Raw genomic sequence first — 15,241 nt, 5'->3', positions numbered from 1 at the left:
ATTGGCATTAAATGAGTTAGTTCATCATTAAAAATAGGTCCATTGGTGGGCTGTGGTTTGAAAGGGTGGGGTGGGTTGTGGTGGGGGTAAAGGCCGTACTCTAAAACTTTCGCTTATCGTCTGGTGGAATTACAATCTTAATTTTTGTAAAATCCGCACTCTTTCATCAGCCACAATAAAAAATGATTCCCTACCAACCAACTTTAATTTTTCTGAGAATGACCTTCCAGATATTGGAGCAGATATCATTGGATACTCTCCTGCCAGTTGTCATAAGCTGCAGTAAGAGGCGTGTTGCACATATACATTTACTGCAGGTTTGCTACATGAATGTATGGTGCTACATGTATGTGTGTGCTATCTGTAGAATTTTTTTTATGAGGATTTGTTGTTCTTAAGATAAAAGTGAATTGCTCTTTTCTTCCACCAGTGTCCACAATTTAGGTGTTTCTGAAGACCCTAGTCAAGTCAGAACCAAGGTGTTATATGGTGATAAGCCACCCCGTGTATTTAACTTCCTATTTTTTCAGTTTGGTAGTAAGCATATGGTAACTGCTAAAAGCCTTGTTAACAGATTTAAAGGTGAATACCCACTCTGCACCTGTTGACTTGTGTTGTGTGTAAGCCAAAACAAGTATGTAATGATATGTAGATTTGCTTAATAAATATGTTGATGAAAGACGAAGCCAAAAAGTAAATTTGAAGTTTTGTTGATGCATCAAATGACATTATACAGTAGTTGTGAAACTACTGTTATTGGTGAATAGTTTGTTGAACATTGCATATATAGGAGCAAGTGAAAGCTTAAATCCTTGAGATCAAAAAAGCTTGTCATAAGCATGGGGTAATTAGTACATGTATTCAAGCCATGAAGTTATCAGCTTACTTTCCATTATTCTTTAAAATGTTCATTCTTTTCCTGTTTTGGGGTCAAGATACCAAATGAAATTGTTTTGAAGTGTTCATATTAATGTTCAAACTGAGTGATTTACCACTTCTTCATAGGCAGTGCAAACAGCATATGACAATAAATGCGTGTAATTGTATTTTGAAAGTACATAGCACCAATGTAGAAAAGTTTGAGATTTCGTGAATGGTGGACATATTTTGATGTTCCTGTGTTGTTGCTGGAAATGTTCTGTGAACATTCTGAACAGTGTTTCATATTAGTAAGTTGCTTGGCAGTGTTCATGTCTCACAGGTGAAAGTTATTAGTCTTTTTGTTTTGTAGCAGAAGACTTACTGAACAGTAATGCCAAAACCTTTGTTTACTCCTTTGTTGCAAAGTAAACCTGGTACAAACCTAACATGCCTAATGTTGCTGTCTCTAGTCTGGCTGCATCAGCTCATGTATTCCTTCTGATCAAGTCCCAAAGGGGATACATGATGACCTTTTGTGGAGCGCTCAGGGACGGATGAGTTTCGTATTTTTGACTCTCAGAACTTTGAAGCAGGAGCTGTTATGTTGGAAATAAAGTTGTGATCAAATGTCAACAGTAAAAGGTAAATATAATTAAAGACTTAAAGCATAGAGAGGCAAACCAGAGCAGTGACGACAGTGTGATAGCTAGCAAATAAGACACATGTAACCAGTGAAATATGGCCTGGTGTCAGTTCACAAAATTAACTTTCTCTTCCAGTTGCCCTTGCTGTATGTAAAGAATGTAACCGCTTTAAGTCACTGTAGTCTCTGATCAGGCAAGATTTGGTATCATGTGACATATTCCCAAAGTACATGTACATGATGGGGCTTCTTGGGGTGTTTTCACCAGTTTTGTGTTAAACTGTAGCTTATTTGTTTTTGTAGCCCGAAGGATACAATGCCATATTCTGTAGTGCTCTTGATGTGATAAATGTGTAACCCCCAGGTACAGAGCCTTGTGCATTGAAATGTTTTCATCTTTGTAATAGGCCTTACTACCCACACAACGCCAGTAAAGATTGGGCTAAACGCCCACAACTCTCGTTTATTTGCTCTGTGACATTTTTCTTTATCAGTTTTTTTTTTTGTGTGTGTTTTTTTTTTATTTATTATGTTCTTGTGTTCTTGGAAACATTAATTTTTTTTATCAATAAGTAGTCATTTTCAAGGTTTCCCTGTCGTATGTAACATTGGTTTAACCGACTGTTCTGTGAAACGTTGTGACGCAGTAGCGAGGTGCTGGAGTGTGGTCACCACACAAGGTTCAGATGGCGGGGCAGTGACGTAGACCCATTAAGCACGTGGCTGCCAGAGCTATCTTTGGCAGCTGAGATCAACCACTTGTTAGAGCAGTGTGGTGTCGTAGAGCATAGAGCGTTTGCGTCTGTAATCAGTAATCAGCATACGGGGCTTGTCGTGGTGAGGAGCTGTCTCACTCTCATTATACTGTGCACCTTACCAGAGGCCTCAGACCAATTAACTCCACAGGTGAGAAATTTGAGAGTTCCGAAACCAGACTCCCATCAGGTGTTACCCCTTAGGGAGAGGGCTCTTTTACCACTTTACAGGTAAGATGATGTGGCCATCAAGGGTAAACACGATTGTTTGTTGCATGATCATAGGACCTCAGCTAGCGTCGTAATGTTGTCACCTGTTCATGTCTGTTAGCGCATTGATATGTCCAGTTACAAATGGTGCTACAAGTGTAACTATCTGTAGCTGGGGCACTATCTTTTGTTCAGGTGTTTGTGAGGAAATTTGTATATTGATTGCTTTCTTCAGTACTCCTAGATAAACTTTATTTTAATGCTGTTTTATGATCGGCCTGCAAGAACTAAATGTACATCTAGATATGGACTTATGAGATCTGAGAATCTTTTTGTTATGGAATGTGTTGTATTGTATCCTTCTCTACAGCTTGGTTAGGTTATTATTAGCTTACTGAAATAAGGCCAGGAGGGCAAACAGTACATGCCCGGACTGTAACAGTCTTCTGAGTGGCTGGTTTGTTCATATTTGACAATGATGCACACCATTTAAAATGCCATTTCTTTGGTGGTATTTTAACTATTTGTGAATGTCTTACAGTGGTCACATAGAGCAATGCAACTATCAACTGTACATGTATTTTTATTTTGTTGTGCTTCTACAGTTCTACACTAGCTTCATGCTTGTTGTTCCCTAGTACAAAGTTAACCAGCACCATTGGGGTACCTTTGGAATGTAGTTCCCTGAAAATTGGCATAATCTTGATGGGCATCTTAACATGCAAACAAAAAACATAAAACGGTGTTTTAAAGTCCAAAGATGACACAAATGGTCTTAAGTGCTGAAGTACAGGTTTACCTGCAGAAGTAGCGACATGTTGCATCAACCTGAGGACACTTATCTCATTGTCATAATAGTTAGGATCCAATTTATTTGTGTCTTATCAACTCATCTCCTGATAGTTCAAAGGGATGTTCTTTACTGTTTGATTCATGTAGTAAATTTGCTAACTTCACCCTGCAAAAACTGCTATTCACAGGCTCTGTACACTACACTGCACACTGCTTGCATTTTCCTGTGTACAGCATATGAAAATTCAAGCTGCAAGTACATGTATGATGACCACCCCTTTATTTTAACTGAGGCTACATTACTTATTCGCAGCCAAAAGATAAATCTCTTAATTTTTCAATGAAAGAAGAATTTTCCGCCTCTTTTTAACCTTATTGCGGAGTGGGTGGTGGAATTGTTCTTTCACCTTAGTCCTCTCTTAAATTTTTTCAAAACTAAAGTATTGTGACATGTTTTACCAGGCTGTGGTACAGTGTAATAGAGGAAACCATATGTAGTGTACATATTACCAATCTATAAATAAAGTACGAATGTACTTGTCAACCTAATCTAATAAGTTCTCATGAACTCATTGGTTCGAAGTAATATCCTGTTTACCACCGTTTCCATTTTCGTACATGTAGCTTAGATTATACACACTTTGTTTTATGAAGATAAACTGTAGTCCAGTGAGTAGGCTGCCTCGTTCATAACATCTTCTGATTGCTATATGGCTCATTGTTTTACATTATTAAGTATTGTACAAGTACATGTATGTCTTCCTGAAATTAATGGCATAAAAAAGTCATGATTTTGAACAAACAGAAACCCTGCCTTAGTTGTTTAGTGCTTTTTCATACCTCAGTCTGAAATTTACTACTGTAAAAATATTGATCAACAAATTTTCATCAGATGCTTTGCCTGGAAATTTCTTTGAGCTCAATTTCTACTAAGTTTATATTACTAAGTTTTCTTTTTGCGCCTGGTTGCATGCTAGTAAGGGCTTCATTTTCTCTGGTATTAGGAATATAAAAGAGATTAAATTCTTGCGAAAGGAACATCTGGCATTGCCCAGTTTTTATGTCTGCCTTGTAACTGCACTGATGTTGATCTGCATCTGTCCGTGGGTGGGTGGGGGTATTTGTTGGGATGCCTCAGTCTTGTGAGCAAGATGTCTCAATAACTAATAATTAAGGCTGTTTCAATTTCATTTTGACACACTTTCTGTCAATGTATCACAATCATTTGATTATGTTTAGTTTAAAAACGATCTTAGCATAGGTGTTTTGTGAACACCAAGAGCACAATTCAGCCACACTCTAGGTGTATTTTAACATTTAATTTCAAGTTTAACACGTGATTGAAACACATTTTATATGTTGATATTTTTGACACTTAGGACTCAAACATTTGTAGGTATTTACTGGTCATCTATTAGGATTCTAACATTTGTAGGTATTTACTGGTCAACTGTTAGGACTCAAACATTTGGAGGTATTTACTGGTCAGCTGTTTAGATTCAAACATTTGTAGGTATTTACTGGTCAACTGTTAGGACTCAAACATTTGTAGGTATTTACTGGTCAGCTATTAGGACTCAAACATTTGTAGGTATTTACTGGTCAGCTTTTATGATTCGGACACTTTCTATGAACTTTTCATAGGTTGCCCTGCATTTCTAAGTGATCCGCACTTTTAACACACACAGACACTTTAACAGACACTTTACAATTCTGCACAGTTTTAACGCTGTAAGTACATTTTCAGTGATTGCTTGGTGTTCATAGTTGCAACTCTTGGGTTTCAGACATACATATTTAAGCCATCTTTCATGTTTTGTTTTGTTTTTTGGAGAAATGACTTCAGATAATCTGATTGGTTTCCACAGCAAGGATTTACATGTATATTTATTTAATGTTTTATTTACTTCATATATGAAAGAATCATGTTGCACAAAGCTGTACTAATGGTTATATGTCGAAACAGATTAACTCCAAGCCACCTTTTCAGCCAGTTTACCTACGCTGCAAGTCTGTAGAATTAACCTTCGATCTACAACCTCCAAGAAGTTCATCCCTCTGAAACCTACAACCAGTGCCATTAAAAATTCTTTTGGATATTCTGGGGTTACATTGTGAAACAAAGTAACTATAGATTTTAAAAAATCACAGAATGTCAGTGTTTAAAAATAAAAATGGAATTGTCAATAATGTTAATGATGTCAAGATATGCCGCTGATGATTTAAGTGTGAAATTGTTTGTGACACACTACATTGTATATAGCTGGTGATCACTTATATCAGGTTCATCTATAGTTGTATACACATGTATGCTGCATATACATGTGAATACGTGTGTGTGAATGTGTGTACACACGAGGGACTACAGGTGTGAATGTGTGTACACACGAGGGACTACAGGTGTGAATGTGTGTACACACGAGGGACTACAGGTATGAATATGTGTATGCATGAGGGACTGCAGGTGTAAATGTGTGTACACACGAGGGACTACAGGTGTGAATGTGTGTACACACGAGGGACTGCAGGTATGAATATGTGTATGCATGAGGGACTGCAGGTGTAAATGTGTGCATGCACAAGGGACTATAGGTGTGAATGTGTATGGCATTAGGGACTATAGGTGTGAATGTGTGTACACACGAGGGACTACAGGTGTGAATGTGTGTACTCAGGTATGAATATGTGTATGAATCAGGGACTATAGGTGTGAATGTGTGTACGCACAAGGGACTACAGGTGTGAATGTGTGTATGCATGAGGGAATATAGGTGTGAATGTGTGTATGCATGAGGGACTATAGGTGTTAATGTGTGTATGCATGAGGGACTACAGGTGTGAATGTGTATGGCATTAGGAACTATAGGTGTGAATGTGTATATGCACGAGAGACTACAGGTGTGAATGTATGTGCATGAGGGACAATAAGAAGATTGGTTTTGTAACTGTTAGATCTCCCTCAGCAAATAAAGTTTTGTTACTCTTATAATTATTATTATTATTATGACACCTAGCTGATGGGCTACACAATCTTTTCCTCATTTTATCTCATGTTATAGTGAAATTTAATATTTGGGGAATTAAGTCATGAAATTGGTGCTTCAAAGGAAATAAGAAAGAGTCTCATGTAGATAGCCTTTGCTCCTGTTTGGAGGTTTATCTATGATAAATACTAGCATATACATATATCAGATCATATGTAAGAATGTTTTACTTCCATGAAGACAGCAAGTACATGTATACACGTTTTAAGGGTGGAACAAAATGAAGTGAGCAGAGTAAACTGGACCATGTTCAGAAAGTTACATGTGTATTGACAGTGGCTAGGGTTATGTGCGGAGGTAACTGGAGCATCTGGAGAAAACTACCGACCTTGTTATTTGATTCTGGTGCAACCTCATCACAAGGTCAGAGGTCAGTCAGATGTAATTATCAGTGCCATATGTATATTTTTGAACTGCCGTCACGAAAAGTTTACATTTAGGCTGTTTCAGGGTTTTCTGAAAGGGCAAATACTACAGGAGGTTGCACAAATGTTTTGTGTTGTGTGTACTTTACAAGCAATTATGACCTATCCTTATAGTATTGTGATATCATTATTTTCACCGATTTTATTCTGTGCTTTATGGGCAAGCCAACTCTAAAAAAAATCCAAAAATGGAATAAAAATAAAACTGAAAATCCACTATGTGCTTTGTCTGATCCCCATGATTTCCCAGTTTTTCTGTGTTTTCTGACCATGTCTTACCAAGAAAAATTGCCAGGATAGTATACATTTTCCTCAGATATATTACGTCATTTTTAAGTTTTTTCTTTATACCCTCTTTTAACATTGAAAAAAGATTATTTCCACTGGTAAAACGACAATTAAAATTGCTGTGGCCATATGTCCTATGACAATGCATAATTACCAGCTAAACATTGTGAATTTCAAACACAGTATACCGTTTTCACATCCCTGACTGGCCAAACCAGTCAGTGTAGTTTCATCACTAAGACAAACAACAAAAATGTGTGAAAGTGCCAGGACATACTCCAGCAAATCAGCTGGCTTATAGCTGCATTTAGGATTACCCAATCTTCATAGATTTTAGGCTGTCAGTTTATAGTAAATATACACATATATTAATAATTTTAATATCTGCATGTTGAAATGATATTATATTCTTAAAGACTTTCGAATGTGTCAGCTGTCTTGCTTAGTGAGAAATTGGTCTTGCTTAGTCGCCTTGTTGAAGATTGGAAGTTAAGAATGGCAGAGGTATTCTCCACAAGAACAGGTGGCTGTAATAGGATACCCGTTGTTGTCTACAGTGACTCCTATGGCTGTGACAGGATACCTGTTGTTATCTACAGTGACTCCTATGGCTGTGACAGGATACCTGTTGCTGTCTACAATGACTCCTATGGCTGTGATAGGATACCTGTTGCTGTCTACAGTGACTCCTATGGCTGTGATAGGATACCTGTTGCTGTCTACAGTGACTCCTATGGCTGTGACAGGATACCTGTTGCTGTCTACAGTGACTCCTACGGCTGTGACAGGATACCTGTTGCTGTCTACAGTGACTCCTACGGCTGTGACAGGATACCTGTTGCTGTCTACAGTGACTCCTATGGCTGTGACAGGATACCTGGTGCTGTCTACAGTGACTCCTATGGCTGTGACAGGATACCTGTTACTGTCTACAGTGACTCCTATGGCTGTGACAGGATACCTGTTTCTCTCCACAGTGACTCGCTACGCCTCACAGTGGAGCTACATGGAATACCAGAGACAGGTTATAACAAAGGGGTGTCCCTGTTGGTGGTGTTTGATCCATGTACAGGTACATGTCTTCCTACCTGTAGTTTATACACTTTTTTTTGTTTTTTCCACCATTTAGCATTACATCACCATAGAATTTATTTAAACCGAGTCAAAATTTTTCCATTTCATGTTGTTTATGACCTGTTGCCTGGTAAAAGGAACATCTGTTGCTGGCGATTGCTCCTGTCATAGGTTAAGTGACACATTATGATTGTATTCATGATTAGTGATGTGTATTGGTTCTCGTGAAGATGTCAGCCGTTATGACTCAGGCCAGGGAGTTGGTTAGGATCAAAGGATTCTTGGCCTGTTTGAGAGGGAGTTGTGGCCAGGTGATGAAAGTTTTTGTCCTTAAATGGGACTGAGGCAGAAGATCACTGTTCCATCCCAGCCTCAGACAGGGACCCAGCCCCGGCCTTTGGGGCGATAATTGGTCATTAGTGCTGTTAAACTTGACTGTTTAGTTGATCTGACATGAATTTTTTTTTTACAACACTAGCCTTCCGTCAGCACTGAATTTTCTTTAAGCTTGCCCTGCAAATTGAAGTGGGTATATAATAATAATATCTTTATTTATTGAAGGTAGCCAGTCAATTTACAATGAAACTGTTCTTCCTCAAGGTCTTCACAGAGAAAAAACAACGTATAGGTAAACGTTGTACTTCAGAGTCCATTAAAAAACATACATCAATATATATATAACAAGATAAAGCCTCATGATAAAACAAGATAAAGCAACAACAAAACCAATAGTGCTGTCCCCAACACTGTCCCCAACACTGTCCTCAAAACTGTCCCAAAACTGCCCCAACTAGTAGAAGCAGGGTAGTGGGAGACAGGTTTGTGAAACGCGGTGAAAAGCTGGTCACTCACTTGACAAACGGTGGTGGTTTACTCTAGAGATGTTGGTTTCCTCCATCCTTGAACTGACCAGTATGTTATGTGTATAAGTAAAGGAATCATTGGTTAACCAGATCATCCACCTGCTCAGACTTCAGATATCAACATTGTCAGGTACATTATGATAAAAAAACTTAATACAGCATAGAGAGTATGTAACTGTATGACAGCATGATCATTAGCAAATCATCACACATGACTGGTGATTCAATGTGACGTCTTGTCAGTTTACGTCAGTAAGGGATTTTCCCTAATGTCCACTTCAACATTTACTTGGTAAGGTGACCTGTTCAATTTTCTATCTTCCACTCACCTGAAAGCTGTTGTATAATTGAAATGCTCTTAAACACGACATCACCACCAATGAAAAAGGAATAAATAATATTTCCTCACTGGGGACGTATGAATGGTACATGTATGTCTTCTTGACATGAAAGACGTGTCTTCAGGTAAGAAAACATAATGTGGCTACCGGAGGGAGTTCTGGGATAGATAGATACAATGGGAGACGCACAACTCGCCCATCATGCCCATCATGGCCATCATTCACCTGGTCTATTATAGGACTGGCATTTGACTGACGCAGTCCTTGATAAGGATAATCTGGTTAAGCTATGACGTTGGCTGCTGTTATTAATACCGGTTGATAAACAGATCGTTATTACTGTGTGTGTGTGTGTCCATGAGCACTGACTGTTCCAGTGGCTTCAGACCAATGTGTAGGCGTCGGCCCTTTGGATTTGAGGTCACTCATTGACGGCGCTGGATGTCAGTGGCATGGGGATCTCAGACTGGTGCAGTATGAGGATTAAGGAGAGATCGAGACTGTGCAGTGACAGTGGAGTTTGGAGGCAGCTGTTTTCCAGGGCTAAGCGCTTTTGACTCCTAAGCTGTACATCCAGTTGTGTGTTGAACTATTAAAGGTAACCAGCCCATCTTTTTTCTTTTTTTTTTTTTTTTTCAAAATTCACCATTGTGTTCATCAGTGCAGATGTGTTCATTACACAACATTGCTGAAGTCCACACTTTTTCCCTCTCAGGAATCGTACACTGTCCAATGGGTTTTAGATAAGAGTAAGCTCCCTTGGAAAACCCGTTTAACAGGAATTGTGTGAATTGGAGCAAAAGAGTGAAGCTAAGCAATACATGTAAAAGAGCAATGTTAGGCCAGAGGGGAAATAAACTCAGAACCTGAACAGGTGAGATAATTGGAGGTCCAGTCAGTCAGTGCATCTTCGAAAGAAACCATGGTGCTGTCAGCTTCAAAACGTCTTGGTTACAGTGCACATACCTATAGGCTACCCATTTGTCAGGTCAGCCACGTTCAGGTATTCCTGTGATATTACACAAAGGTAGTATATTGACAACAGTTAACAGTGATTAAAGAATGTTAACTAGCGAGGAAAACTGTATATATATCATTGTATGGCATTGATATCGTTACACTGTGCAGTGACATGGGTTGGGGGAGGGGGGGGGATGGGTGGAGGGAGTGGAGGGAGCAGGCAAAGGGGAATAGACAGTGTATCATTGACCATATCTACATGTATACACATGCCTCACAGCAGGTTCATTGAGAAGATCAGGGCAACGTGTATTTGGTATGTATGCATGTTTGAGATTTGAGTATGAGGTATGTATGCATGTTTGAGGTGTGAGTATGAGGTGTGTATGCATGTTTGAGGAGTGAGTATGAGGTGTGTATGCATGTTTGAGGAGTGAGTATGAGGTGTGTATGCATGTTTGAGGTGTGAGTATGAAGTATGTATGCATGTTTGAGGTGTGAGTATGAGGTGTGTATGCATGTTTGAGGAGTGAGTATGAGGTGTGTATGCATGTTTGAGGAGTGAGTATGAGGTGTGTATGCATGTTTGAGGAGTGAGTATGTGGTGTGTATGCATGTTTGAGGTGTGAGTATGAGGTATGTGTGCATGTTTGAGGTGTGAGTATGAGGTATGTGTGCATGTTTGAGGTGTGAGTATGAGGTATGTGTGCATGTTTGAGGTGTGAGTATGAGGTATGTGTGCATGTTTGAGGTGCGAGTATGAGGTATGTATGCATGTTTGAGGTGCGAGTATGAGGTATGTGTGCATGTTTGAGGTGTATTATGTATGTATGCATGTTTGAGGTGTATTATGTATGTATGCATGTTTGAGGTGTGGGTATGAGGTATGTATGCATGTTTGAGGTGTATTATGTATGTATGCATGTTTGAGGTGTGGGTATGAGGTATGTATGCATGTTTGAGGTGTGGGTATGAGGTATGTATGCATGTTTTAGGGGTAAGTATGAGGTATGTATGTATGTTTGAGGTGTGAGTGTTTTGTTTATGTTGACATCTTGTGTTCTATTCCTATTAGTCAGATATTGTTGGCCCCTGAGTGCAATGGGCTTTTTCTACAGAGTACTGTTAAGTGCTAAATAATGCACAGTGAAGCAGAGTTACCTGAGTTGGATGTATACTATATAATATATGCATGAGTGAATGCACTAAGGTCATTATTACTATCAGCCTGTAACACTGGCTCATTGTCATAGGACTGAAGAGTATTTAGGAGATTTTCAGTACGTATGGCAGATCTCTCTTTACTTATAGTGAAAACAGCCTTTGAAGGTATTCTATAAATACCCATAATGAATGGAACATTGGCTAAGCCCTGAAATGACATGGCTTTGGTCAGCCATGTAGTACATCATGCCACAGTATCATATCTGTCATATGCAGGTGATGATACGTCATATGCAGGTGATGATATGTCATATGCAGGTGATGATATGTCATATGCAGGATATGCCCCATCATATGCTGGTGATGATATTATGCCCAGTCATATGCAGGTGATAGTATTATGGCTTGTCACATGGAGTCGATGATATTATGCCTCGTCATATGCAGGTGATGATATTATGCCCCATCATATGCAAGTGATGATGTTATGCCCCATCACATGCAAGTGATGATGTTATGCCCTGTCATATACGGGTGATGATATTACGCCCTGTCATATGCAGGTGATGATATTATGCCCTGTCATATGGGGGTGGTGATATTATGCCCTGTCATATGCGGGTGATGATATTGCAGGTGATATTATGCCCTGTCATATGTGGGTGATGATAATATGCCTCGTCATATGCAGGTGATGATATTATACCCCGTCATATGCAGGTGATGATATTATACCCCGTCATATGAAGGTGATGATCCCTGTCATATGCAGGTGACAATATTATGCCTCCCCATATGCCTGTTAATACACATCTGAGACATATCCTCTTTTGTCTGCCAGCAGATACACCTTTATGCAGGTGATGATAGTATGCCCTGTCATATGCAGGTGATGATATCATGCCCTGTCATATGCAGGTGATGATATTATGCCCTGCCATATGCTGGTGATGATATTATGCCCTGTCATATGTGGGTGATGATAATATGCCCCCGTCATATGCAGGTGATGATATTATACCCTGTCATATGTGGGTGATGATATTATGCCCTGTCATATGCTGTTGATGATATTATGCCCTGTCATATGCAGGTGATGATATTATACCCCGTCATATGCAGGTGATGATATTATACCCCGTCATATGAAGGTGATGATCCCTGTCATATGCAGGTGACAATATTATGCCTCCCCATATGCCTGTTAATACACATCTGAGACATATCCTCTTTTGTCTGCCAGCAGATACACCTTTGTTAATTTCGATGGAATGATTATCACATCTAACAAGAGTTATCAAATTAGCGCTTTGTCTGTGTAGTTTTGTTTTACTTTTGAGTCATACTTCTTTGTGAGTGTCTTGTCAGAGCAATTATGAGGATGATATCCTTACCAGGGAGCTCTTCAGGTAGCGCTAATGGTTAGTGGCAGTTGTTTTTGTGAGTAGAATTAACACTATTGTTGTTGTGAACCTGGCCTCTGTCCCTGAGCAACACCTTTGCATTGTGATAATTGTTACACTGGTAATTTGCAAAACAGTAGGTGATTTGTTTCATGAACTTGTCATTTCAGCGTGGTGAGAGAAAGAGAGGGACAAATATGACCTATGACTGAGAACACCTTTCTGGCTAACTTGAGAACACCTTTCTGACTAAACTTGAGAACACCTTTCTGACTAACCTGAGAACACCTTTCTAAAATGAAAAAGACTTTCAGACTCTGGCAAAATGACCGTAACTTAGTTTAGAAATTTTATGCCTTACACAATATGCTGTCTCGATGATAACCTTTGTGGAGTTCTCAGTCAGACTTGTGCTAATTTGATGATGGTCATTTAGATTTTATGCTTTTTTTGTTTAGCTTTGTGTTCCCAGATCCCAGATAACTGGTGATAACACTTGCCTGGTGGGATTCTCATATCTCCTACTTATTAAATCACATATTCACATGAGTTGCGTTTGGCACGGTAAAGATTTAAGGCAAACTGTGATATTTTGAGTATAGTAACCTACATGCTGTATCGTATTTGCTTAAACAAAAAAATATTTGAATATTGAACCTTTATTTACTGTGAACACCTAGATGTTATGTGAGAATTGTTGTGGCGCTGCATGGTCTTGTCTTTAACTTTGTATGAGTCTATTGGTAAGAATTGAGAGACCCAATATAGAGGCATGAAAAACTGTAGTTTCACCCAAGTACAATGTTTCAGTGCACTTAACGATATAGACCGTTTAATATATAGACCGTCAAATATTAACTTCCTTTCCTGATGTTTTCTTCATTCTTTTGTTGGGATTTATGTTATGATTATGCATGGAACAAAAATTTTAATTATGTTTGCAGGCGAGCTGTCATTTATTACTCATTTAGTTTCGTGTCGTTAAAGGTTATCGAATACGCTTGCTCTATTTTGACAATCGTGATGGTAAGTGTCACATACCAGTCGGTACCTCCATTGCCTGTGATAGCGCATGTAGCGAAAAGATTTACACCATGTACGGTAGTTCATGTTCATGTAGTTAACAGCTCCTAATAATATTTACGCCTACCTTACGGCAATTGAGCGCTATGTTAGTCACCAGAATGGTGAAAATAAAGAATATGGAACTTATCAGACGGCAGGTATTCTTGACATGCTACAGATAATGCGCGTGCTTAAAATTTGCTTAAAAATTAGATGACACGCTTCTAAAATTGAAACAGAGCGTACTGAATATGCATGACAATTTGTGTGTATGCCTAAATTCCTGTAAGCTATATCATATATGCGAAATTTAAGTCAAACAGTCCTGTCAGTATCGAAAGTAGAAAGTAATTTATGTGTACGACGCTGTCCACGACACACTAGTTTTTAGAAGCGACGCCCTCCATGACGCATTAGTTTTCAAAAAATATATGTAAGTATAGGTTTGAAATATATCTGTGCTGATGATAATTAACTGTATTATTGATGGCAGTCCCTTGATTTGCCATTTTGTTAATATTTCAGGACATACTGCAATGGCTTCATTTTCAGTTTCTGGCCCTTAACTTACATGTACCTAATATTGGGTCAAACAGCATTGTCTTGTTTGAATCATTGTGGAGAAAGAGTGTAGATGGTTTGGGAAAGTCAGAGATAATGAGTGTTCCATGTGTATGACATTGCAAACATACACTGTCTTTTACAGTGTCCCGTAAGCATGCAGTCCACCCGATGTTCTTCAGGCAAACATACACTGTTCTTTTACAGTGTCCTGTAAGCATGCAGTCCACCCAGTGTTCTTCAGGCAAACATACACTGCTCTTTACAGTGTCCTGTAAACATGCAGTCCACCCGATGTTTCATCAGGCAAACATACACTGTCCTTTACAGTGTCCCTTAAACATGCAGTCCACCCGATGTTCTTTAGGCAAACATACACTGTCCTTTACAGTGTCCCGTAAGCATGCAGTCCACCCGATGTTCTTCAGGCAAACATACACTGTCCTTTACAGTGTCCCGTAAGCATGCAGTCCACCCGATGTTCTTCAGGCAAACATACACTGTTCTTTTACAGTGTCCTGTAAGCATGCAGTCCACCCAGTGTTCTTCAGGCAAACATACACTGTCCTTTACAGTGTCCCATAAGCATGCAGTCCACCCGATGTTCTTCAGGCAAACATACACCCCTTTACAGTGTCCTGTAAGCATGCAGTCCACCCGATGTTCTTCAGGCAAATATACACTGTCCTTTACAGTGTCCCGTAAGCATGCAGTCCACCCGATGTTCTTCAGGCAAACATACACTGACCTTTACAGTGTCCTGTAAGCATGCAGTCCACCCGATGTTCTTCA

The 15,241-nt window shown here is 39.2% G+C and overlaps 1 protein-coding gene across 5 annotated transcripts in view; it reads left to right on the top strand.

Moving 5' to 3' along the window:
• Positions 1-15,241, top strand: part of LOC135475399 (ataxin-1-like) — a 69,699-nt gene that overhangs the window by 24,026 nt on the left and 30,432 nt on the right. The window contains exon 1 of one of the 5 annotated variants that reach the window (XM_064755277.1): positions 2,362-2,490. The exons of 3 other annotated variants lie outside the window; for them this stretch is intronic. The gene's annotated coding sequence lies outside the window, so the exon portion shown is untranslated. Of the gene's footprint in view, positions 1-2,361; positions 2,491-9,791; positions 9,895-15,241 lie in introns of those variants that run through there. One more of the 5 variants, XM_064755282.1, reaches the window with a different exon arrangement.

The sequence above is a fragment of the Liolophura sinensis genome, chromosome 9, assembly GCF_032854445.1.
Source record: "Liolophura sinensis isolate JHLJ2023 chromosome 9, CUHK_Ljap_v2, whole genome shotgun sequence".
Taxonomy (NCBI): Eukaryota; Metazoa; Mollusca; class Polyplacophora; order Chitonida; family Chitonidae; genus Liolophura; species Liolophura sinensis.
Note: the sequence above shows the minus strand (reverse complement) of the source record. Positions and strands in the feature narration are given on the sequence as shown.